The sequence below is a fragment of the Schistocerca serialis genome, chromosome 1, assembly GCF_023864345.2.
Source record: "Schistocerca serialis cubense isolate TAMUIC-IGC-003099 chromosome 1, iqSchSeri2.2, whole genome shotgun sequence".
Taxonomy (NCBI): Eukaryota; Metazoa; Arthropoda; class Insecta; order Orthoptera; family Acrididae; genus Schistocerca; species Schistocerca serialis.
In genome coordinates this window covers 505985201-506011346 of record NC_064638.1, presented here as the reverse complement: position 1 = coordinate 506011346, position 26146 = coordinate 505985201, and the positions used below count along the sequence as shown (strand labels likewise).

The 26146-nt window shown below is 46.2% G+C and overlaps 1 pseudogene; it reads left to right on the top strand.

Annotated features, from left to right (window-relative positions):
- Window positions 1–1082: 1082 nt before the first annotated feature.
- Window positions 1083–1200, top strand: LOC126428618 (5S ribosomal RNA; annotated as a pseudogene).
- The last annotated feature ends 24946 nt before the right edge of the window (window positions 1201–26146 follow it).

The following is a 26146-nucleotide window of genomic DNA, read 5'->3' as shown; positions in this document are numbered from 1 at the left end:
TTCCGTAAGCAACATTATTCTATGAAGACAGTGACCATCTTGTCTGACAGAGCTATAAATGAATTAAATGTTAAGGCCATTACTTTACAAATAACAAAATAGTTTATTTTCTTTTTTTTTGCGTCTGTCTGCTCCTTATACAGGGACGTGAAAAAATCGCAGCACCAAGAAGCTGTTGTACGACATAAACGAAAGTTGGTAGGCGCGTTTCTCCGTCTGAAAGATGATGCCTATTCAAATTTCGTGCCAGGCGCGTAAGAGTGGCGCTAGCAGTGCCACTATGAAGATGCAAATCAGGTTTGATTCAAATACACGCTATCACGGTTGTGAGCTTTACTTACCTTTGAGAATGGAAAAGTAAGTTGACGTTAGTCAAGAATATCTATAATGCAATAAAGACATCATTATCAGCACGTCACTGAGTTTGAAGGAGGTCATGTAATAGGGCTACGAGAAGCTGGATGTTCCTTCTGTGATATTTCAGAAAGACTTGGCAGTAATGTAGCCACTGTACGTGTTTACTGGCAGCGGAGCTCACGAGAATGTTCCGTCGTAAGACGACCGGGCTTCGGTCGGCCACGTTACACTGCCAAGAGGGAAGACCGTCCTGTTCGGCGTATGGTTGTGGCGCATCGTATCGTATCTGAAGCAGCAGTTCGAACAGCATTTGACACCACAGTGACACAGCCAAATGCTATAAATCGATTACTTCAAGGACATCTCCGAGCCAGACATCTTGTAGCGTGCTTTCCACTGACCCCAAACCACTGGCATTTACGACTTCATTTGTGTCGAACGAGAATACAGTGGGGCGCAGGGTAGAGCTCTGTTGTGTTTTCTGATGAAAACTGGTTCTGCCTCGGCAGCCACGAGGGTCGTGTGTGAGAAGAAGGCCAGTTGCCTTCCGTCTGCGTGCTAGACGCGCTAGACCTACGCTTGGAGTTCTGGTCTGGCGTCCGATTTCGTATGACAGCGGGAGCACTCTCGTGGCTATCCCATGCACCCTGGCTGAAAAATTTGTATGTCAGTCTGGTGACCCGACATGTTGAGCTACCATTCATGAATGGCATTCCAACAAGATGGGCAACGGCCTTGCTGCAGTGGATACACCGGTTCCCGTGAGATCACAGAAGTTAAGTGCTGTCGGGCGTGGTCAGCACTTGGATGGGTGACCATCTGGGCCGCCATGCGCTGTTGCCATTTTTCGGGGTGCACTCAGCCTCGTGATGCCAATTGAGGAGCTACTCGACCGAATAGTAGCGGCTTCGGTCAAGAATACCATCATAACGACCGGGTGAGCGGTGTGCTGACCACACGCCCCTCCTATCCGCATCCTCAACGGAGGATGATACGGCGGTCGGATGGTCCCGTTGGGCCACTTGTGGCCTGAAGACGGAGTGCTTGAATTCCAACAGAATAGCACTCGCTCACATACCGCTGTCGTAACCCATCATGCTCTACAATTGTCGACTTGTTACCTTGTGCAGTTCCATCGCCAGATCTGTCTCCAGTGTGGGACATCATCGGACGACAACTCCAACGTCATCCACAAGCAGCATTAACCGTACCTTTATTGACCGACCATGTGCAACAGACAGCTAAGTCCATCCCAGAAATTGACATCCGGGGCCTGTACAAAACTATGCATGCACGTTTACATGCTTGCTTTCAACGTTCTGGCGGTTACAGCGGTTATTAATGTACCTGCATTTTAAATTTTCAGTGGCTTATCTTACACTTACATTAACTGTGATCTTACAATGTTAATCACAAACATACACTACTGGCAATTAAAATTGCTACACCAAGAGGAAATGTAGATGATAAATGGGTATTCATTGGACAAATATATTATACTAGAAATGACATGTTCACGCAATTTCGGTGCATAGATCCTGAGAAATCAGCACCCAGAACAACCACCTTTGATCGTAATAACGGCGTTGATACGCCTGGGCATTGAGTCAAACAGAGCTTGGATGGCGTGTACAGGTACAGCTGCCCATGCTGCTTCAACACGATACCACATTTCATGAAGAGTAGTGACTGGCGTATTGTGACGAGCCAGTTGCTCGGCCACCATTGACCAGACGTTTTCAGTTGGTGAGAGATCTGGAGAATGTGCTGGCCAGGGCAGCAGTCGAACATTTTCTGTATCCAGAAAGGCCCGTACAGGACCTGCAACATGCGGTCGTGCATTATCCTGCTGAAATGTAGGGTTTCACAGGGATCGAAAAAGGGTAGAGCCACGGGTCGTAACACATCTGAAATGTAACGTGCACTGTTCAAAGTGCCGTCAATGGGAACAAGAGGTGACCGAGACGTGTAACCAATGGCACCCCATACCATCACGCTGGGTGATACGCCAGTATGGCGATGACGAATACACGCTTCCAGTGTGCGCTCACCGCAATGTCGCCAAACACGGATGCGACCATCATGATGCTGTAAACACAACCTGGATTCATCCGAAAAAATGACGTTTTGCCTTTCGTGCATCCAGATTCGTCGTTGAGTACACCATCGCAGGCGCTCCTGTCTGTGATACAGCGTCAAGGGTAACCGCAGCCATTGTCTCCGAGCTGATAGTCCATGCTGCTGCAAATGTCGTCGAGCTGTTCGTGCAGATGGTTGTTGTCTTGCAAACGTCCTCATCTGTTGACTCAGTGATCGAGACGTGGTTGCACGATCCGTTACAGGCATGCGGATAAGACGCCTGTCATCTCGACTGCTAGTGATACGAGGACGTTGGGATCCAGTACGGCGTTCCATATTACCCTCCTGAACCCAGAAATTCCATATTCTGCTAACAGTCATTGGATTTCGACCAACGCGAGGAGCAATGTCGCGATACGATAAACCGCAGTCGCGATAGGCTACAATCCGACCTTTATCAGTCGGAAACGTGATGGTACGCATTTCTCCTCCTTGCACGGGGAATCACAACAACGTTTCACCAGGCAACGCCTGTCAACTGCTATTTGTGTATGAGAAATCGGTTGGAAACTTTCCTCATGTCAGCACGTTGTAGGTGTCGCCACCGGCGCCAACCTTGTATGAATGCTCTGAAAAACTAATCATTTGCATATCACAGCATCTTCTTCCTGTCGGTTAAATTTCGCGTCTGTAGCACGTCATCTTCGTGGTGTAGCAATTTTAATGGCCAGTAGTGTATGTTACCCAGGCAGATGTATTCCTGAAATTTCATTACTCTACGTTAATTATTTTTTACCATTGTGATTTTTTTTCCGTGAGTGTATTTCATGCACCTTAAGATAGACAACCCAAATTACATCGTATTGGAAGGTAGCAGGTGGTGTAAGTTGGGTTGCCTAGCTCAAGGTGCATGAAATACTTGTGGGGCCAGTTTTGTTTCGCCCACGTTGTATGTTACTGTCATCTCGAAGAAGTGCCAGAGTAGCGCAGACAGTGTCCTGTGCGTCGACAGAGCGGACTCGGTTCTCGCGATCCGTACAGCCGCGGCCGCCGCCTGGAGCCCAGCAAAGATGATTCAGGCGTACCGCCAGTTACGACCGCGCCGGCCTTTCACACCCGCGCCGGCGCGGCTGCGGCGCACTTGACCCCGTCGAAATCTGTCCCGGCGCACCACTGCGCCGCAGATACGTTAATGCGGCGCCCATTCAGCGCGTCTCGTCGCATCTCGCGAATTCAGTCGCGCCTGCCTGCCCCTGCCGCCAGGGACCCGGTTCCCTTCCATTTCCTCACCCGGCTCCCCCCCCCCCCCACCCCTCTCTCTCTCTCTCTCTCTCTCTCTCTCTCTCTCTCTCTCGAAATTCTTCTTTTAGTTCACTTCCTCGCGCCATCCCGCGGACCCCTTTTCTCTGCGCGTTACCTTTTCAGTGTGTCGCCGCCCCTCGCGTCAGCTTCCCCCCCCTCTCGACCCCCCCCCCCTCGTCGCCCCGTGCCACTGCGTCGGCGGGCAGCCGGGCCACAGCGGCGCCTGGGAACCGGCGCCTGCCGTTCATCAATCTCGGCTGCCTTCGGCATTCAGCCCGTACTTACACATAGCGCTGGGCAGCTGCTGCTGCTGCCTCGCGCACAGCCAGCCGCCTCCCGACAAGCGGCCTGTGTGTTTTCATACGATATGACGAGCAAAAATATGGCTCGGCTTTTCTTCCGGCGCACCGGAGGCGGAGGAAGCCTTCTGCGAACGCCTCGGAAAAGCAGTATATTTTGGAGACGAGGCGACGCCGCAGACATTGTAGTAGCGAGGGTGGCCCTGAATATCAATGTAGCACTTAAGGAGCTGTCTGTCGCCTGGGCCTCGCCCCGGCAATCCGCTTACTGTGCTGTGGCGTGGCGGGGCCCAGGTGCGCCTGCCGAGATCTGCGTGGCAGCTGGGAGGCTGGCCCGCCGACTCACGGCTGGCTTAGCTTGCGGCGCCTGCAGCTGGAAAGTACAAGTGGCAGAGACCTTCTTGACGGAGCTGCTGCGTCGTTGTTCCTCTCTGTTTCACATTTTAATACCCTGTTGTTCATTATGAAAATGTATCTACGTGTACGTACATATGAAACGTCCCCTTAGAAAAATTGTAAATGGCTGTGCTTAAACTGACACACAATATTTTTAGCGCAACGCAATCTGACTTTTAATAATCCCTACAAAAGAATGGCCCTGACTAACAATAACCTATGCCTTTCATGAATCACTTACCTCACAAAAATATTCGTTACTCGAACTACTGCAATACAGCGAGCGCCAATACTGCCAGCTAAATGAAAGATCCTAACTACTAAAGGCACTAGCTACTAATAGGCATAGTTAGCAAATGAAAGATTTTGATAAAGAACAAACAATGTGTTTACCTTAACAGTGTTCACAAGTCATAATATATATCAGTTCATGACATCCAGTCTTACAAATTTACTGTCTCTGTCCAGATCATCCGCTCTCAAAACTCTGCCATCTCACTCCCCACATCCACCACTGCTGGCGGCTTACCTTCAACTGCGCAACACTGCGCGCTGTTCACATCCAACTGCCCAACATTACAATAGCAAATATTCCAACAATGCAAACCAGCCCAAAACTGTACACAGCACAGGTAGTGATTTTCATAGAGAGCGCTACGTGGCGTTACCAACATAAAATCCTAAACAGCTTACTTACACATATTCTGAAAGACGCTAGGGTTCCATGTACAGTCATGGACAAAACGAGCGAGACCCCTCGCCTTTTCGTTATGCTGATAATAAAGGGCTGTCTTCCTGTGTTGTATGCTAGCGTAGTGAAAGGTGTTTGCTGCTGCAAGGGAGGTCTGGTTTGTTTTCTGTTCTAATCATGATGGAGGCAGATAGAGTATCAGTAAAGCAGTTTCAAGGAATTCTCGAGGCTCCAATACGTTTTATTCCTATCTTTATTCTGTACCGGCGTCTTGTGGATGTAAATATGAAAATCTTGTAGAATTTCATACTTGTTACTGCCTACTTTTTCCGCTTCTGTCAGTAATTGAACTGACTAAAGTTTCGCACTGAATAATTTTTAACTGAATTTCGTTATGAATCTTCACGCATTGCTAAATTTGCACACTTTCATGGTAGGTCAGCAACGGTAATCCAGTATGACTCGTCTGAACGTTGACACAGACCGTTTCGCAGCCGAATGCGCATAATATTTGGTAATTCGTAACGATCTGAGATAGTTTGTCTTACTAAAATAGTTATGTTATCTGGACAAGCTGAAATTCATTTTTATTAGTACAATTCACACTAATTAGCGTTTCTTCTTTCACATATATCTTATATTCACGCGTTGTGTTTAAAACACACTAATTAGCATTATTATAGCCTCACACATGATTGAAAGCGGTGTGACAAAGTTGGGATAGTTTTTCAATTTCACGCCTGCGCCTAGTTTGTTGGTAGCACTTCGTCGCCTTGCCTGGTATGCTGTGTAGCAGACTTTAAAGCTGTGCAGATCAGCATAACGAAAAGGCGAGGGGTCTCGCTCGTTTTGTCCACGACTGTACCACTGCTAATCATTCCCTTTCCCGCTTTATTCGGAAATACAGAGCGAGAACAACAACTGTCTAAGGGGTGAGCCAGAACTCCACCGCGACAAACTTCCAGAGACAGTGGAATGGACCAAAAAAAGAGGAAAAGTCCAGTAAACATGGGCTCTAAAGTGCCTACCGTAAGAGCTATGAGCTCTTTTTCGTCATTACTTCCGTGAAGTATGTTTCGGCGTAAAGTCAGCGCCGGCACGCCAGTCGGGAACGACAGAGAAGAGAAGGCTGTGAGAATAGGTCAACCAATCGCACACTGACCGACCTCCCTCCAGGACGACAGCGGCGGCCCCTAGGTGGAGACGATAGAAGCACCGCCAGGCCACTTCGATAGCAGCCTCAACGTTAGCCACTCTTCATTAGCAATCTCTACGTAACACAGTTAAAGATCAGCAGTCACTGCAGTTCAGGTGATAGACTTTTATTAGTAGCGGTCGCTAGGACCAGAAGTGTTACTTGCGTTTGTCTGTTCTCAAGAAGACTGATTATTTTGGTTCAAAATGGCTCTGAGAACTATACGACTTAACTTCTGAGGTCATCAGTCTCCTAGAACTTAGAACTAATTAAACCTAACTAACCTAAGGACATCACACACATCCATGCCCGAGGCAGGATTCGAACCTGCGACTGATTATTTTGTGTATCGCCCTTCGCTTGTGACACATCTGTGTAATTTCACTTGTAGATGATCACGTACAAAGGACTAAAGAATGCTTAGATCGAAGTTAAGTATTTGCACTTGTCTTGTTTTAATGAAACTCATTTATACGAAGTGTTTGATTGTATGTCTAGCGAACCGAGTATGCAGAATACCTAGACACAGCAAAACACATCTCAGAAACTGAGCAGGCGTTCACAGTTCTTAACGTATGAATGTTGGAGTCCACGTTTATTGGACGTTCTTTTATTGTTTTATTCCGTATTTCCTCTTCCCATAACATCGAAAGCAAAGAGCTGGCAATAGAAGAGATGTTTCACAGTATCGGAGATGAACGAGTACTCCTAGCTCTTAAGGTAGACATTTTATTAGACTTTTTTCTTATTTTCGTCCTTTAAAAGCCTGTCGGTGAAGTTCTGGTTCACCCTGTACATCTTAGCGTATGAGCTCTCATATACGAGGGACGTTCGATAAGTAATGCAACACATTTTTTTCTCGGACAATTTCGGTTGAAAAAATGCGGAACTAGCTGTGTTACATCGTGGAATATTCTTGTATCAGCCCCTAGTTTCATGAAATTCCGATAGGTGCCGGCGCTATAGGTAGTCCTCAAAATCGCATCTGGAGGTGCAATCCAAGTATAGATCTGTCATTGGTTTAAGGTGGCAGTAAAATTGGAATTTCCTCTCTTTTTCGAATAAACACCAAGTCACGTGAGGAAAAAATCTGACTCACAGAAATGATCGAGAATTGTTAGGAAGACATTCCGTCTCTACCGTTTGTGAAAGCATCAGCATTCACAGTCGAGGTGAAAACTATGAAGCAGTTTAAACTGACTGTAAATCGCGCTCTCGAGAATTATTTGCCGAGCAAGTAGACTAAGGACAGAAAAGGCCCGCCTTGGTTTAATAAAAAAAAATTAGTCAGGTACTGTAAATTCGAAAATAATAAAGTTTCTTGAGACGCGATAGCTTCTGTCCACAAATCAGCACGGATTCAGAAAGCATCACTCTTGCCAAACTCAGCTCTTTATCCTGGCAACGATGGATGAAGGGCAACAGGCAAATTCTGTATCCTAGATTTTCGGAAATCGTTTGATGTGCCACACTGAAGACTGTTAAAAAACATCCGAGCATACGGAAAAGATTTCCAGATACGTGAGTGGCTCGAAGACTGTTCTAATAATGAAAACAAATACATTGTCCTGAACAGTGAGTGTTCATCAGAGATAAGGAATTCCCCAGGAGACTGTAATAGGATCGCTCTTGTTCTCTTCAAACATAACGTCTAGGGTGGGCAGCAAAATGCGCCTGTTAGGTGATGACACTGTAGTGTGCCGGAAAGACAGTCATTGAATGACTGTAGGAGGACATGGGATGATTTCTGTTTGGTGTGATGAATAGCAGCCTGCTCTAAATGTGAAAAAATGTAATCTAACGTAGATCGGTAGGAAAAACAATGTAATGTTGGAATACTGTGTTAGTGGTGTGGTGCTTAACACGGTCAGGTCGATTAAACATCTAGGCGTAACTTACAAAGCTGTATGACATAGAATCAACACGTAAGGTCAGTAGTAGGGAAGGGAAATGGTCGACATCGAATTATCGGGAAAATTCTAGAAAAGTGTACCTCATTTATAAAAGACGACCGATTCTTGAGTAATGCTCGAGTGTTTGGGATCCCCACCCGGTTGGATTAAAGGAAGACATCGTAGCATTTCAAGAAGCGTGCTGCTACATTTTTTGTTGATAAATTCGATAGCAACGCCAGTATTGCGGAAATGCTCCGGGAATTAAAATGGGGGTCTGTAAAGAGAAGACGACAGTATTTTCGCGAAACACTATTGAGAAAATTTAGAGATCCGGCATTTGCGGTTGACTGCAGATCGGTTCTATTGCCGCCAATGTACGTTTCGCGTGAAGACAGCGAAGTCATGATAAGATTATTGGGGTTCGTGCGGGGGCATCCAGATTGCCTTCTTTCCCTTCCTCCACTTGCGAGTGAGACAGGAAAGGGAGGTACCCTTGGCCATGCAACCTACGGTGGCCTCCAGAGTACGTATGCTGGTGTAGACCTAAAATCGTCGTATGCTAAACTTGCAACAGATCACTTCAGAGCCTACAGAAATCGTGTTTTTATGGCAGCCGACTATCTACGCCAACTTTTTATTCAGAGGTTCGTTTTTCAGATATTAACTCACGTTCGAAATACTGTTGAAGCAATACTGACTGCTTGAGACGATCGCAGGCGTTAGACGACATCTAGGCGTAACTTACAAAGCTGTATGACATAGAATCAACACGTAAGGTCAGTAGTAGGGAAGGGAAATGGTCGACATCGAATTATCGGGAAAATTCTAGAAAAGTGTACCTCATTTATAAAAGACGACCGATTCTTGAGTAATGCTCGAGTGTTTGGGATCCCCACCCGGTTGGATTAAAGGAAGACATCGTAGCATTTCAAGAAGCGTGCTGCTACATTTTTTGTTGATAAATTCGATAGCAACGCCAGTATTGCGGAAATGCACGTACGTTTCGCGTGAAGACAGCGAAGTCATGATAAGATTATTGGGGTTCGTGCGGGGGCATCCAGATTGCCTTCTTTCCCTTCCTCCACTTGCGAGTGAGACAGGAAAGGGAGGTACCCTTGGCCATGCAACCTACGGTCGCCTCCAGAGTACGTATGCTGGTGTAGACCTAAAATCGTCGTATGCTAAACTTGCAACAGATCACTTCAGAGCCTACAGAAATCGTGTTTTTATGGCAGCCGACTATCTACGCCAACTTTTTATTCAGAGGTTCGTTTTTCAGATATTAACTCACGTTCGAAATACTGTTGAAGCAATACTGACTGCTTGAGACGATCGCAGGCGTTAGACGACATCTAGGCGTAACTTACAAAGCTGTATGACATAGAATCAACACGTAAGGTCAGTAGTAGGGAAGGGAAATGGTCGACATCGAATTATCGGGAAAATTCTAGAAAAGTGTACCTCATTTATAAAAGACGACCGATTCTTGAGTAATGCTCGAGTGTTTGGGATCCCCACCCGGTTGGATTAAAGGAAGACATCGTAGCATTTCAAGAAGCGTGCTGCTACATTTTTTGTTGATAAATTCGATAGCAACGCCAGTATTGCGGAAATGCACGTACGTTTCGCGTGAAGACAGCGAAGTCATGATAAGATTATTGGGGTTCGTGCGGGGGCATCCAGATTGCCTTCTTTCCCTTCCTCCACTTGCGAGTGAGACAGGAAAGGGAGGTACCCTTGGCCATGCAACCTACGGTGGCCTCCAGAGTACGTATGCTGGTGTAGACCTAAAATCGTCGTATGCTAAACTTGCAACAGATCACTTCAGAGCCTACAGAAATCGTGTTTTTATGGCAGCCGACTATCTACGCCAACTTTTTATTCAGAGGTTCGTTTTTCAGATATTAACTCACGTTCGAAATACTGTTGAAGCAATACTGACTGCTTGAGACGATCGCAGGCGTTAGACGACATCCTCTGTGAGATGCCCCTGGTATACTCAGTGGAAATGGATATATATTTTGTCAGCGTACGATTGGTAGTTGGAAAGGATTTATTCCAAGTTGAGGATAGTTTACTTTGGGAAGACTGTCTGAAGTATTGCAAGAGTGTGTGTTAGCCTCATTGTAAGAGGGTTGTCCGTGGCGTGAGTGGAAACATTTCAGAATATTAGGATTTAAATAACAGTAAACAGAGGTTCTACTAGGGAGCATCACCAGCAAAGATATAGAGTTGCTCTTGACTCGAGATTTCCTGCAGATCGTCACAATGCCTCGCTTTATTGTCTTCCTTTTGGCACATAGAGAAAGTGGTAGTTTTTGGCAATTCCCATTTCCAAAGGTGAATATTTACATTCCGCGCAGTGTTAGATTACTGAGTTATTGGAATGGTACTTGACAAGGTCTCTTAGAGAGGAGATAAAGGCTATTAATTTCGTACAAATCAGATTGTATGCTTTTCCGTTCACCTGTATCATTCTTGAACACTGTACCTTTTACCCGGAGACGTTGTTTACTTGTACTGAGGGATACAAGTAACCATTTAGGAGCCTAAGTGAAAACCATCAGCAGCTTGTAGTTTATGGACCAGTGGTCGGACCAAAGCTTTTCTGCGTACAACCTGCAATCAGTAGACCTCATATAGTGGTGTAGGAGTTGTGACTTACTTTGACTCGCACGTCAAACAAGTGCACCGAGGGAATTGTTGCAGTGCCTTACAAAAGGGACACGCATTCGGGAGGACCGTTCTTCAGATCCACTCTGGCTGTCCTGATTTAGGTTTTCTATTGTCCACCAAATTCACGTAAAGAAAAAGGTGCGAGGGTGTTCTTGTCAAGCACTCACGCGACCTTCTCCGACAGTCTGAGCTCGTACTCTGTCTGTAATGACAGCCTTTAATTGTAATGAACACACCACCTCCCAAAGCATCAGTCCTATTCTTCCTAAACATTGCCCAATCCGAGTTCAAAATTTCACTGCTATTTATGTCTGGTTTCAACCAGCTTTCGGTACCTATTACAATACTGGCATTACTACTGTTTATTTCGGAGAGTAACGCGGGGATCTTGCTACAGACACTTCGACAATTTACTAACATGAGATTTAGCATATTTATATTTGCAATTGTTTTTAATCATCGCATGGCTTAACCAGGCGGTACATGACTTCATCATCTACAACAGTCTGCACTGAGGAGCCAAAACATAATGACCATCTGCTTACTAGTTTGTCTGTCCGTCTTTCGGAACGAAATACATCAGTGAATTTACATATCAGGGAGCTGGCAGTTTCTTGGTAGGTTTGCGGAGGTATGTGGCAGTACATGTCTACGCACAGCTCATGTAATTCGCGTAAATAACGGGCCGCTGATTTGCATATGCGGTGATGGCTCCCAATAGCGACCCAGATGGGTTCCATATGATTGACGTCAGGCGAATTTGGATAGTCTGGACATCAACGTGAGTTCGCTATAATGCTCCTCAAACCACTGTAGCTCATTTCTGGATCTGACACACAGTCAGTTGTACTGCTGGAAGATGACATCGCTGTCGGGGAAGACATCAAGCATAAAGGTATACAAGTGATTCGCAATTGCCAGCGTGTCTTCGATTACTACTACAGGTCCCACGCAAACGCAGGAGAATGTCTCACGTAGAATGATACTGCTTCCACCAGCCTGCGTCCGTGGGGCGCTGCTCGTTTCACCCGCCGTTCACATCGATGGCAGCGTTTGTGGAGACGACCATCGAGGTACTATATCAAAAATGTGATTCACCCGAAGAGCCGACACTTCTCCATCGATCGAGTGACGAAGCCGATAGTCCCGTGCACACTGCAGTAGTAACTGATGATGTCGTTGGGTCAACATGTCAACACGTCTGCTGCGGAGCTCCATGTTCAACAATGTACGATGAACGGTGTGCTCCGAAACACATGAGCGTGCACCAGCGTTGTGCTCTTTCGGCAGAGATGCCAACCAGCATTGCGCTGTTTCGGCAGAGATGCCACATATCACCATCTCTCCTACTTTGCAGAGGAGATAAGCCTCAGAAACCCACGTTCTGTGAAGAGACGTGGACGCCCAACCATTTAGCACCTAGTGGTAGTTTCACAGTTCTTCCACCTCTTCCCGTAGGTGATCGCGAGAGTAGCACGTGAACATTCGACGAGCTTCGCGGTTTTCGAGATAATTGTTCACAGGCTCTTTGTAATTATAATCTTCCCTTTGTCAGAGTTGCGTATCTCAATGGATTTCCCCATTTGAAAACCCATATCTTCGCTAGGGTGATTCCCCGTGAGTGTCTGCTCCGCTTAGGTACTTTTGTTACCCTGTCAAATCTCCGTAATGTCACCAGGCTGCATCCGAAATCACGGTGGGAAGTGGTCGTAATGTTTTAGCTTCTCGGTGTAAGAGGACTGCTCAATTGTCCCCTGAACCGGTTATATAGATTAGGCACAGCAGAGAGCCCTCACTTCCCTGAGAAACGCCATATATCCCTTTTGTTTTACTCGATGACTTTCCGTCATTTACTAAGATCTGTGACTTTTCTGACACGAAGTCACGAATCCAATCTTACAGTTAAGCCGGTACTCCATAAGAACACAATTTGATTATAAGTCGCATGTGAGGAGTGTGACAGAGACCTTCTGGAAAATAAAAAATTTGGAATCAGTTTGAGATCCCCGGTCGATAGCACTCATTACTTCGTGCGAATAAAGAGCTTGTTGTGTTTCGAATAATTTCTGAATCCGTGTTGGCTATTTGGCACTCAATCGCTTTCTACTGTGTAATTCGTAATAATGCAACACGTTATGATTTCCAAAATCCTGTTGTATACCGACATAAGTCTGTAATTCAGCGAATTACTTACTTCCTTTCTTGAGTATTGGTGTGACCTGTGGAACTTTCCAGTTTTTAGGTATGGATGTTTCGACGAGCAAGCGGTTGTATCGTATTAGCATACTTTGAAAGGAACCTAACTAGTATATAGTCCGGGCCGGAGGCTTGCCTTCATTAAGTGATCTGAACTGTTTCGCTACACTAAGGATATCCATGTCTACGTTACTGATGTCGGAAATTGTTCTAGGGTCGAAATTTGGAATATTTGCTTCTCCTTCGTAGGTGGAGGCATTTCGGAAAACCGTGTTTAGTAACTATTCTTTAATGGGACTGTCATCAGTAACATTACCATTGCTATCGCACAGTGAAGATATTGGCTGCATCTTGCAGTTGGTGTACTTTACAAATGACCAGAAACTTTTGGGTTTTCTGCAATATTTCGAGACATAGTTTCGTTGTGAAAAACTGTTAACGGCATCTAGCGTTGAAAATCGCGCTAAATTTCGAGCTTCCCTAACATTTAGGAAATATTGGAGATTCTGCGTTCTTTTAAATTTAACATGCTTTTTTCTTTGCTTCTGCAACAGTGTTCCGACCTGTTTCGTGTACCATGAGGGATTAGTATCATCTCTCATTAATTTATTTTGTATATTCCTCTCAATTTCCATCGATACTATTTCTTACAATTTAAGCCTCATCTGGTCTACGGTTACATGAACAGATTGGAAAGAGTAAGAACTGTCTCTTAGGAAGGTGCTAAGCAAACTTTATCTCCTTTTTTAAATAGATATATTTTGCGTTTGTTTTTGGTGGATTTGGATGTTATGATATTCAGTCTTGCTACAACGACCTTGTGAACACCAGTCCCTGTGTCCGTCACGATGCTTCTTGTTTTCTCAGAATTATTTGTTGCTAAGAGACCAAGTATGTTTTCGCAACCATTTACACTGCTAGTGGGATTATGAACTAATTGTTCAAAATAATTTTCAAGGAAACATTTAGTATTTAGTACGATTTCGGACGGCGCTTTATGCCTACCACCCACTTTAAACTTGTATTTGCCAGCATATCGAGATAGATTGAAGTCACCACCAGCTGTAATTGTGTGAATAGGATACCTATTCTGAAATTAGACTCAAGTTTTCTTGAAGCTCTTCAGCAACTGAATCATCTGAGTCAGCGTGTCGCTAAAAGGAACCAAATATTAATTTTTTTCCGCCGGCCGCGGTGGCCGAGCGGTTCTAGGCGCTTCAGTCCGGAACTGCGCGACTGCTACGGTATCAGGTTCGAATCCTGCCTGCGGCATGGATGTGTGTGATGTGCTTAGGTTAGTTAGGTTTAAGTAGTTCTAAGTTCTAGGGAAATGAGGACATCAGATGTTAAGTCGCATAGTCTTCATAGCTATTTGAATCATAATTTTTTCCGGTTATCAGGTATGGCGTCTCCCCATACTAACTTACAGGAAGTATCAACTTCAATTTCGGTACAAGATGAAGACATGTCCAGTCACATGAACGTTATCACCTGTCAAAGGCCTGAATAAACACGTTTGGCAGCGCGTACTGCTGAGAGACGTGCAGAAAGAGAGTCGCCGAGGTTCTGGAGGCTACCGGCAGGGATGTGGAGCCATGCCGGCTTCACTGCAGTCACCGGCTAGGTTGAGGGTCCATGACGGAAACTTTCCGATCGGGTTAGTCTCACAGATTGTCAATTGGGCTTAAATTCTGGGAGTGTGGTGGCCAGGGTAGCATGTTAAACTCACCCAGGTGCTCTTCGAATTGCGCGCGTACACTGCGAGCTGTGTCACATTGCATTGTCCTGCTGGTAGATGCCATCGCGCCGGGGAAAACAAGCTGCATGTAGACGTGATCCCCAAGCATAGATGCATACTTGTGTTGATCCATTGTGAGTTCCAGACTGACGAGCTCACTTAGCGAACGCCACGAAAACATTTCCCAAACTATGAGACTCCTTCCTCCGTACACGCCAACGGCCGTCTGTCCGATGAAGCATAAAACTTGATTCACCCGAGAAGGCCACCTATCGCCACTCAGTGGACGTCCAATTTGCTGTACTGGCATGCAAATTCCAGCCTTGGTCACCGATGAACAGCAGTCAGCATGGGTGCATGGACCAGGCGTCTGTTGCGGAGGTCCAAACGCAACAACGGACGCTGAACGGTCATCGAGGAGACACTGCTGGCAGAACCTTGGTTCATCTGGACGGTCAGTTGCTGAACAGCTGCACAGCTGATCACCCGTACACATCACCGCAGTCGTCGTCCACCCCTGTCATTTATGGCCCGTGGGGCACCACAGATGTCTCGGCGCCGGTTTTGGATAGCACCATTTTGCCATGCACGGTATACTTTAACAACGGTGGCACACGAACAGTTAACGAACTTAGACTTTTCAGGAATGCTTCTACCTTTGGCCCGAAAGCCAATGATCATGCTCCTCTGGACGTCAGATAAATCACTCCGTTTCCGCATTGCGACAACGAGTGCACTGTTTTCTGCGTCCCTCCCGACACGTTTTATATCCCCTCCACTGCTAGAGATGCAACCTGCCATCTGTCAGTGGTTATTGTACGCTGAAGTCGAACATTGGTCCGTGGACTTCTAATAGCAGCAAACACTCTTGCAAAGATCAGTATCAATAAAAGTAATAAAAAGCTAAGGGAGTGTAGACGATATAAGCAATGACATCGGAGGGAATTACTACGCAATGAGACGCTCAAATTAGAATACGAGCTCTTTCGTAAGGACAGCAAAATAAGTGACGACAGCAGTAATATGTAGATTTGCAATAGGATGAAAAGACATTCAGAATAAATATTTTCAGGAGCATAGCGTTATATGAAAGTTAAACTGCAAGAAAATGGTTTCTCATAAAAAGCAGCCTTGCACGGAAGTGAAGAGAAACATATACGATTAACGGTTCAAACTAGATGAGAATAGAAGCTTTTGAAATGTGCTGCAACTGTAGAGTGCTGCAGGTTAGATGGCTATATCCTATAACCAATAAAGAAATCTATGTAGATTATGACAATATATGTTTATTCCACAAGTCCTCCTAAACCACTGGATCGATTTCAACTATAAGTGAGACATATATGACATACTATCTGGAGATAGCACTGTGTGACTAAGAATAACCTACCTTCCGCAAGGATGGGAGTGCTGGTGCAAATGTGCTGACATAAATGCATAACTCAGGAATGTCTGGAGTAATTTCAACCAACCTTTGTATGTACATGAGTCATTATTTGCATTATTTATATGAAAATACTGTGTGTGAATCCCTAGGAGTCGGGATGGTAATGAGAATCCGTCGCTTGTACTGTAAAAATATTAGATAACTACCGATATTAGCATCGAACCCGTAGTTTTTGGGGTTGCTAGATTCACTAGTGACAGTCCTGATAACGTTAGCCCCTATATGTTTTTGTGAGGCGTGCGGACAGTGAGGGGGGAGGGGGGAATTGCAAAGACAGTAATGTATTAGCCTATCTTTGTAACGCGTAAATCCAGTGCTACCAAACTGGGCATACACATCATTTACAACTTGAAAAAAAAATTACTCTCTAGCAACCCTGTTCAAAAACAACCGTTTGGTATTTCTTTCCCGTTCTTAGTTGACTTGGAATATTTAAAAGTATTAAGTGCAATTTGTCTCCGATTTGTGCTGCTCAGTATGTCAACCCGGTCCCGAGAATGAGCACTACGGCCAACCAATAATTTTGTTACTACGTTTCAGGATGAAATATCATGTAATACAGCTGAATGTCACTAACAAATTTAAAATGCTCTTTGGAATCTTGTGGCAGATAATCAACGACATGCGTGTGTAATATATATGCAACATCCGCGCACGTGGGCAAAGACGCGGGCAAAAAGGTAGTGTTGGCTAAAATCAGCGTCACATGACCTTTATGGCACAACTTTTCTAAAAGAAGTCCACCTACTTAGCTAGGTGGTAACGTGCTCGCCTTCCATACAAGCGGGCCCGGGTTCGATTCCCGGCCGGATTGGGGATTTTCTCCGCTCGGGGACTAGGTGTTGTGTTGTCCTCATCATCATTTCATCCTCATCAACGGCGCGCAAGTCGCCCAATGTGGAGTCGACTGAAATAAGACTTGCACTTGGCGGCCGAACTTCCCCGCTCATTTCACTTTTTTGTCTAAAAGAAGCGAGAATCCCACATTTCAAGGGCATACGCATGCTGTTATAGCCTCGCTCAATTCAGATGTAATCTGTAGCGATGAAGTAGTGGCACCAAGAGCTAGAAATGCTACAACTGTTTCTCGAAGAATGACCAGTGTGAACGATCCGGTCTGCAGCTGTTCCATTATGCTTAACCCAATCCGGGGCAGCGCTAGCGCCGAGATAGAGGCCGGGAGCTGCGCCTCCGTTATTTACGGCGCGTGGGCGGCGGAGGCGGCGGCGGAGGAGGAGGAGGCGGCTGGGTTGGGGGCGGCAATCAATCATCCGCGCGCCATTGTCTCCGACTTGCAGGCGCGTTTATTACGGCTCTGATGCGCGCAGCGCGCCTCGCCGACCCGCGGAACACCTGTCGAGAGCTGCTGATGCGGCGAGTTGCTAGCCCGCCCCGCGGCCTAAATTAACAGCGGCGTCTGCGTGCGTTTCTGCGCGGTGCAGGGGGCTCGCACCCTGCGCCTGTCGTATATGCAAAGTGCCGAACGTTGCGGTTGTGCGGGTAAACATGGAAGCATAGGGGAGATGTGGCGTCAGTTGTAACTACACAGCACGAAAGATCACTCATCCTCTAAGAGACATAGTGCCAGTGCACCAACTCTAGCTTTCCCAATGTTGTCATATCGGGGAGGAGTGTCTACAAGTTTCCCCAGATATGTCATGTCAAGGCTGAAGCCAGTCATCAATGATTAGCTCGTGCAGAGCAACCAAACTGCAGGGATACTGACTGCTCAATTTTACCCGCTATCCCAAATAGTCCCAAACATTCACTGTGAGACTGTTCCGTCTACTTAGCTGAGTGGTCAGTTTGGCTGAATGCAGCTGTGGCGCCGCCTCCCGGAAAGTTTGACGGGATTGCTGCCGGAGTTGCTGGCTCGCCCTCCACCACGCCCCCACAAACGACGCAAGACTTTCTACTACTTTGGTGGCTTTTACCTTGAATACGTTTATGTTCACGTCACACTATCACCGAGGAAACAGATGACGTGCTGAGAGATATATAGCGCCCAACAACGTAGGTGCCCACCAAAAGTCGTGGTTGCAAAGAACCCTCATGTTAAATGTAAACGTAGGCTTCCGCGGCCGTCGTCACAGTCAATAAAATTCTTCTGGGTTTGAGGCCGCATTGTCAATTATAAAATTCCGATGTTTCGGCGACTATTGACAAGACGTCTTGCAATAGTCGCCGAAACGTCGGAATTTTATAATTGACAATGCGGCCTCAAACCCAGTAGAATTTCATTGAATGCAACCCTCATGTTAGTTGGAAGGTGGTGTGGGAGCCGATACACGCGGTCTCACTGTATACAGACACCCGATCAACATGGCAGAGTCAACGCAGGATACGGTAGCCGATGCGCAGTGACCGATTTTCGTCCATAGCGCTGGGCGAGTTCATTCGTTTGTTCGGAAAGGGAGGCCGACAGTGTTTGCCACCTTTCGACCGCTCGACGATAACAGAATCGAGGCACACGCCCTGCAATCAGTCTCAAACGATTTTACAGGAACTTTTCGGTAAAAGGATCATTTTTGCATTACTTATAACTTTATATGTGAGATTCATGATGATGTGCCTATCATTTCGTTAATGATCACAATTATTGTGATATTTACATAGAAGCAAGACACTGTGCGAATTTCGAGAAAGGTTGCAATGGAAAATATAGATCACTACGGTTTTGTGTTCAGTGCATATTACATGATATGTTGCTGCATATGAAATTTAGCTAACATGTCGAATTTTTCTTTAGACTTGGATAGAGGTCTCTACCTGTCACAAACCTCGTGAAAATTGATCTGATGTAGCACACTCATTTGCGATCGTGCCGCGCCAGCGATAAAACCATAGCGAAATATCCATAACGTTCCTCATATTTCATAAACGGTGAGATATCGAAATGAAATTTTGGCAAATGATAGTACACAAAGAGGAAAGTATTTTGCCAAACGGTTATTATGCAAAACTTCATTATCTACCGTTGTTACGCCGTCGGTAAGGTAGCCTCTGCGGGCCGGCAAAACATCTACACCACACAGGACCGAGGTTGTCTATGCCCAAGGCGTAAGCAATGGTAAACATCGGCTGTTTTGGAAACAGACATTCCGCGTACTACTTCCTGCAGAGGGAGTTCGAGATGGCCTGCAGAAAGTATTACTACATCAACATCTCATTGGCTGGCCAATACTATTTAAAGGCTACAACCAGCACCGGACGTCAGTTCACGCCGAATACCGACCTCAAGGACGTCTCCACGGAAGACTACGTCTTCGCCTTCGGAATAGGACTTGGAATTAAGTGTATGTGTGTTACCACGGACTCTTGTGGGAAACTTAGAAGTTATCTTTTGTTGCCTCTTGCTTTGTGATTGTAACTTTTTGTTATTATTCAGTCATTTCCATGTAGACTCACGTAAATAAAAGTTGTGTTGCAAAAACTTTCAAATTGTCAGTTACAACAACCGTGTTATACCACCAACTACAGAGTTTTTCGATGAAAGAATATAATTTTTAGAGGACATCGATAGCTGTAAGAAACGAAAAATCTATGAGTTTTGGAACAACACAAATGAAGACACTATACATTTATTTTGTACCGAGGATGTTCTTTTTGATAAGCTACTGACCTTACTATTCCTTAGTTCCCCACTTATAAACTTAATAAACCGCTGTTTAAGAATTCTTTCGCAACTGCGTTTGCACTGCATGTTAGTGAGGTGACACTGTGTAAACTCCGCTGCGTTTTGGCAAAAGAAGCAAATTTTAAAATTACAATAACAGAAATCTGTAGGTTGCACTGAAAATTCGCCACTCATGACACTTCTCTGCCGGCCGCTGTGGCCGAGCGGTTCTAGGCGCTTCAGTCTGGAGCCGCGCGACCGCTACGGTCGCAGGTTCGAATCCTGCCTCGGGCATGGATGTGTGTGATGTCCTTAGCTTAGTTAGGTTTAAGTAGTTCTAAGTCCTAGGGGACTGATGACCTCAGCTGTTAAGTCCCATAGTGCTCAGAGCCATCTGAACCATTTTGACACTTCTCTGAAAGTTGAAAATGGTTAACAACCCCAAGCGAAAATAAATCGCTGCATTTTCAGCGGAATTCCTTTTCAGATACTAACCAAAGCAGAGGTGACAGATCTTTTTGAATGGTCACAGTGCAAGTATGGGGGTGGTGGGGCTCCACTTAATCTTTACAAAAATGTGAGTGTAGATTTCAGTTGAGAAGGGCACTTCCCCTCCAGCGCTGGGCGTTTCCCCTACAGCGTCTGCCTGTAGCTCCCTCCAGAACCTCTCTCTCCACACGCGCTCTGCCGGCTGCGCATCTACCGGCCACGGTGTTCTGCTCGGGCTCTATATCACAGTCAGCGGTAAACAAGTCACCCGATAGCGCCTCCACAAGATGCATATGGCGGACTCGCCTCTATTCACTAGATGCAGAGTACCAGACACGGACGAGCACCGTCTCGGATGTGGCGCAGGAGAAGACATACGGCGCTTGGTGCGGTAAATTACGGCGTACTTACTAAGACTGACTCCGGAAAATATCGTTCTTCGGCTTCTACTTTTTCCGGATAAACAGTATGTCCATGCACCAAAACCAACACAGTCGCGTGAATCTGTAGGCAGGCGGTGAATATTTATGTCACAGTGGACCTGAAGATGTATTGGATGTCTGAAACTACCTACTAGAACGTCATAGAAGGATTGTACGGAACCCGAAGCACGGGCAATATTTTTCTAAGTGCTTAGGGAGTCCCCTACGTGAACCTCCACGCAGCTGGAAGTGGATCAACAAGAGAGGAGAAGTTGCTGATTGACTGAGCTGACGAGAACACGGCCGGCTGTCGGTGGAACAATCTACGGCATGCGTGAACACACAGCTGAATTTTGCAAAAACAGACATAATGTCTATGTCTACATCTACATCTACATCTACATCCATACTCCGCAAGCCACCTGACGGTGTGTGGCGGAGGGTACCTTGAGTACCTCTATCGGTTCTCCCTTCTATTCCAGTCTCGTATTATTCGTGGAAAGAAGGATTGTCGGTATGCTTCTGTGTGGGCTCTAATCTCTCCGATTTTATCCTCGTGGTCTCTTCGCGAGATATACGTAGGAGGGAGCAATATACTGCTTGACTCCTCGGTGAAGGTATGTTCTCGAAACTTCAACAAAAGCCCGTACCGAGCTACTGAGCGTCTCTCCTGCAGAGTCCTCCACAGGAGTTTATCTATCACCTCCGTAACGCTTTCGCGATTACTAAATGATCCTGTAACGAAGCGCGCTGCTCTCCGTTGGATCTTCTCTATCTCTTCTATCAACCCTATCTGGTACGGATCCCACACTGGTGAGCAGTATTCAAGCAGTGGGCGAACAAGCGTACTGTAACCTACTTCCTTTGTTTTCGGATTGCATTTCCTTAGGATTCTTCCCATGAATCTCAGTCTGGCATCTGCTTTACCGACGATCAAGTTTATATGATCATTCCATTTTAAATCACTCCTAATACGTACTCCCTGATAATTTATGGAATTAACTGCTTCCAGTTGCTGACCTGCTATATTGTAGCTAAATGATAAGGAATCTTTCTTTCTATGTATTCGCAGCACATGACTGACACCGCAATCACTGGTAATACAATGTTACTTATAATCCGTCTTGATTGCAAAAATGTTTATTCACGTGACCGGTTTCGGTTTCTCTAGAACCATCTTGAAATCTGCAGTTTCGTTTACAGGAGTAACCCGCCCACACACAGCATGTGAAGGTTGCTGTGTGTGGACGGGTTACTCCTGTAACCGAAATTGCGGATCTGAAGATGGTTCTAGAGGAACCGAAACCGGTCATGTGAATAAACATTTTTGCAATCAAGACGTATTATAAGTAACAAAACATAGCTGAATGATCAAGTATAAGGAGAGCAGCGACGAACCCCAGTGCTACGTGCTACGTAGCACATTTACCGGTTCCCCATATATATTTTCTCAGTGTGCCACGACTCGGTACTTTGCCACGTATTCTAGTTCTAGGTGTGCTATAAAAAAAATCGTAAGGTTGATTTCCCATTTCCCCTCACCAGTATTAATCCCTTGACGGCGACGGTTACGCCGTGGCCAAGTGTCCAGTTCCGACTGCATCTCCGCGCTCTCATTCCTATAAAAATGAAAGAAACACATAAAAGAAGCGGAGGCGGCAGCCACCATATGGGTAGCGTTCAAGATCTGTAATCGGTAGATTGCTGAATCGAGTCCCGTTCCTTTTTTTAAATGCATATTTTTTTTCAAAACTGATCATATTATATACACATATATCGAATTTTAAATGTGATATAGAAAATAAAAATAATAAAACATGAAAAAGTGCCATCCGAGGGGGGCTGGATTCGATTCCCGGCCAGTTCGAAGATTCCCTCCGCTCTTTAACTGGATATTCTGTTGTCATCATCATTGACATCTGAGTCAACGTAAGGGCCGCGCGGGATTAGCCGAGCGGTCTTAAGGCGCTGCAGTCATGGACTGTGCGGCTTGTCCCGGGGAAGGTTCGAGTCCTCCCTCGGGCATGGGTGTGTGTGTGTTTGTCCTTAGGATGATTTAGGTTAAGTGGTGTGTAAGCTTGGGGACTGATGACCTTAGCAGTTAAGTCCCATAAGATTTCACACACATTTGAACATTTTTTTGATTTGAGGTACTCACGCCAGCCAACTCAAGAGGGAGACACCCTAGCACTCGCCCTTATGGCCTTGATGTCTCCCCACGCGGTCACCATGCCTTCGGTCCCTTAAAAGAAGGCCCTGATGGGTCGAAGATTCATGTCGGACAAAGATGTGCAGCAGGCAACGAAGGACTTCTGCACGCAGAAGGACACAGTGTTCTACGAAATGGGTATCTTCAGCCTGGTGCGTCGGTGAGATGGTTGCCTCAGTGTCCATGGCGATTTGGCCTGATAAGCGCACCGACTCTGGACTGTACGGCGTTCGAACGGTAGCTTTTTGATAGCCCCTTAGGTATCTGTCGTCGAAGTGTCTGAAGTTCATAAACAGTTAATATGTAACTATCTTTTTCTTATACTCCTCCTCTTCTTCCTGCTCCTCCTCCTTTTTATTCCTCCTCTTGTTGTTCTTCTTCTTACAGCCTATGAATTCCTTCTACACCTACATCTACATTCATGATTCGCAAACTACCGTTTGGTGTGCGGCGGAGGGTACCCAGTGCCACTACCAGTCATTTAGATTCCTGTTCCACTCGTAAACTGAGCGAGGGAAAAACGACTGTCCATGTGCCTCCGTATGAGCTCTACTTTCTCGTCTCTTATCTTCGTAGACCTGATGCACAACGTACGTCGGCGGTAGTAGAGTCGTTCGGCAGCCAGCTTCAAGTGCCAGTTTTCTAAATTTTTCTCCATAGTGTTTCACGAAAAGAACGTTTGCCTTCCCTCCAGGGATCCCCATTTGAGTTCCCGAACCATCGCCGTCAACACGTACGTGTTGTTCGGTCCTACCGGCAACAAATCTAGCAGCCCGCCTCTGAATTGCTTCGATGTCGTCCTTTAATCCGACGTGGTACGGATCCCAAACACTGGAGCAGTGCTCAAGAGTAGTTCACACTAGCGTCCTATACGCAGTCACCTTTACAGATGAACCACGCTTTCCTAACAGTTCTCCCAACAAATCGAAGTCGACCTTTCGTCTTCCGTACCACAGTCTTCACAGGCTCGTTTCAGTTCGTATCGCTTTGCAACGTTACGCCCAGATATTTAAGAGAAGTGACTGTGTCAAGGTGGACACTACTAATGCTGTATTCCAACATTGCGGGTTTTTCCTAGTCATCTGCATTAACTTACATTTTTCTAGATTTGGAACTAGCTGAAATTCGTCACATGTAATGTTACTTGAATTACGTAACCATTTCGGCACCTCACCTCAACCTCTCGATACCAGCAATATTCTACGGGGTTTCTGTAAAATGATGATGATGAGTCCCATACTTCTTTACAGAGCGTAGGGGAGCGACGCGGGAGAACCGCGCCGCCTTACTAGGCAAGGTCCTAGTGGAGGTGGTTTGCCATTGCCTTCCTCCGACCATAATGATGAAGACAACACAATAACACCCAGTCACCTCTAGGCAGGAAAAATTCCTGAACCCGCCGGGAATCGAACCCGGGACCCCGTGCTCGGAAGTGATGTTTTGGAACGAGTTACGTGATATTGCAACAAAAGTAATAAAAAAGAAATGTAACTTAAATTAGGAATGCTGATTACTTTTTTACATCGCCATTGTCCTAACTTGCAAAAGTTTAATCTTCAAGAATGGTTTATGAAACACATCTATAAACCTTTTGAATATCGCAGAATAACGCCTAGGCCTCTTTGCATCCGAGCTTGGAATCATCACTACCTAGACTTTCAACGATTGAGCCATGAATTCACAACGAGACCAGAGTGGGAACCACGAAAAGATGAGTGCCTAGTTTATCCATTATTTCAAGAAATGACTTTATTAACTGTGCTCTAATGACACCTGCCACATAATATAATTTTGTTGTTGCCCGAAAATGCAATATTTAGCAGCGTGAGCAACACTACAATCATAATTAATTTTTTTATCTTTGTTGTGGTAGGATTGTTAGACACACTAACCAGAAATTATGTTCATATCGTCTTGTATGCTCCTATAGTCACTCGATGATGATAATTCCCATATTCTACAGCATCATCAGCAAACAACCGCAGGTTGCTACCCATCCTGCCCACCATATTATTTACATATATAGAAAGTAATACCGGTCCTGTCACACATTCCTGGGGCACTCCTGACGAGACCCTCGTCTCTTGCTTCGTTTCACTGCATATTGACTTGCCCTCTGTATGGCCCAGTCCGTAGGTCTTCTTTGTCAATTGCTTTAGAAATTTTGCCCACTAATCTGTTCAGATGCTTCCACCGACTACCGTTCATGGCGGATTCGCGCACGTCGCAGCTGCCGTCTCCCGCCTCGCGACAGCAGTCGAGTGCGCCGCTGGCGGCCGAGCAGCCGCGGTCGACATGCAAATTGGCCGCAGGCCGCCGGCCATTGCCCGCCGGCTGTTTTGCGCGCCGCGCGCTGCAGAGTGCGCTTGTGGGTCCGCGTATCTTATCTGGTCCCGCGGCACCCTGGCCTCCCCCAACATCCCACCCCCGCCCCATCCACCCGCACGCACCGCACATAGGATCCAATCTGCATGAGCAAACACGTGCCAGGCCAGCGCTCGGTCCCACCACGCGGGGCCTTCCTGCTGCCTGTGCCAAGCGGCAGTCAGCCCCCCCTCAGCCAGTGGCGTTTCTCGCCAGACCCGCCTTCGGCAAATCGCGCCCTGTCGGGGGCTGTAAACACGGACTGCCCTCCGCCCTGAGCAGCCAACGCAGACTCCTGTCTTCCACACAAGGACAATACGGGGACATTACTAGAGGCCAGAAAGGAGCTCCGCATACTCATTTGGAACTGTTAGTGGGTCCTACGACATTACCTTCGAACTCGCTGTCGTCTCCGTATACTCGACTCGGCGAGTCTCCACAGCTGGCCGTTTAGCTGATAACTCGTCACTTGAGTCTGCTGTTGCGTACAAATGGACTATACAAGCGTAGAAGCAAGAGAAAGTACTTCAGTTTGCAATTGCAACCGAGTTCTGGTAGCACTGCCGCTACATACGGAACCGTCGGCCATTGCGGCGGCGCGGTTCTTTCCGTTCCTTTACGACGGACCTGCACCTACCTGTGAACATTGTCTCAGAATATCATCAGTAGGGAAGCCGAGCGAAACCTACTGTACTTCGACGTGAACCAGGTTGCAATTAAAGTCACTAATCTACGTTTCGGAAGAAAGTTTTCACACGAAATGAAAAGTTGGAAA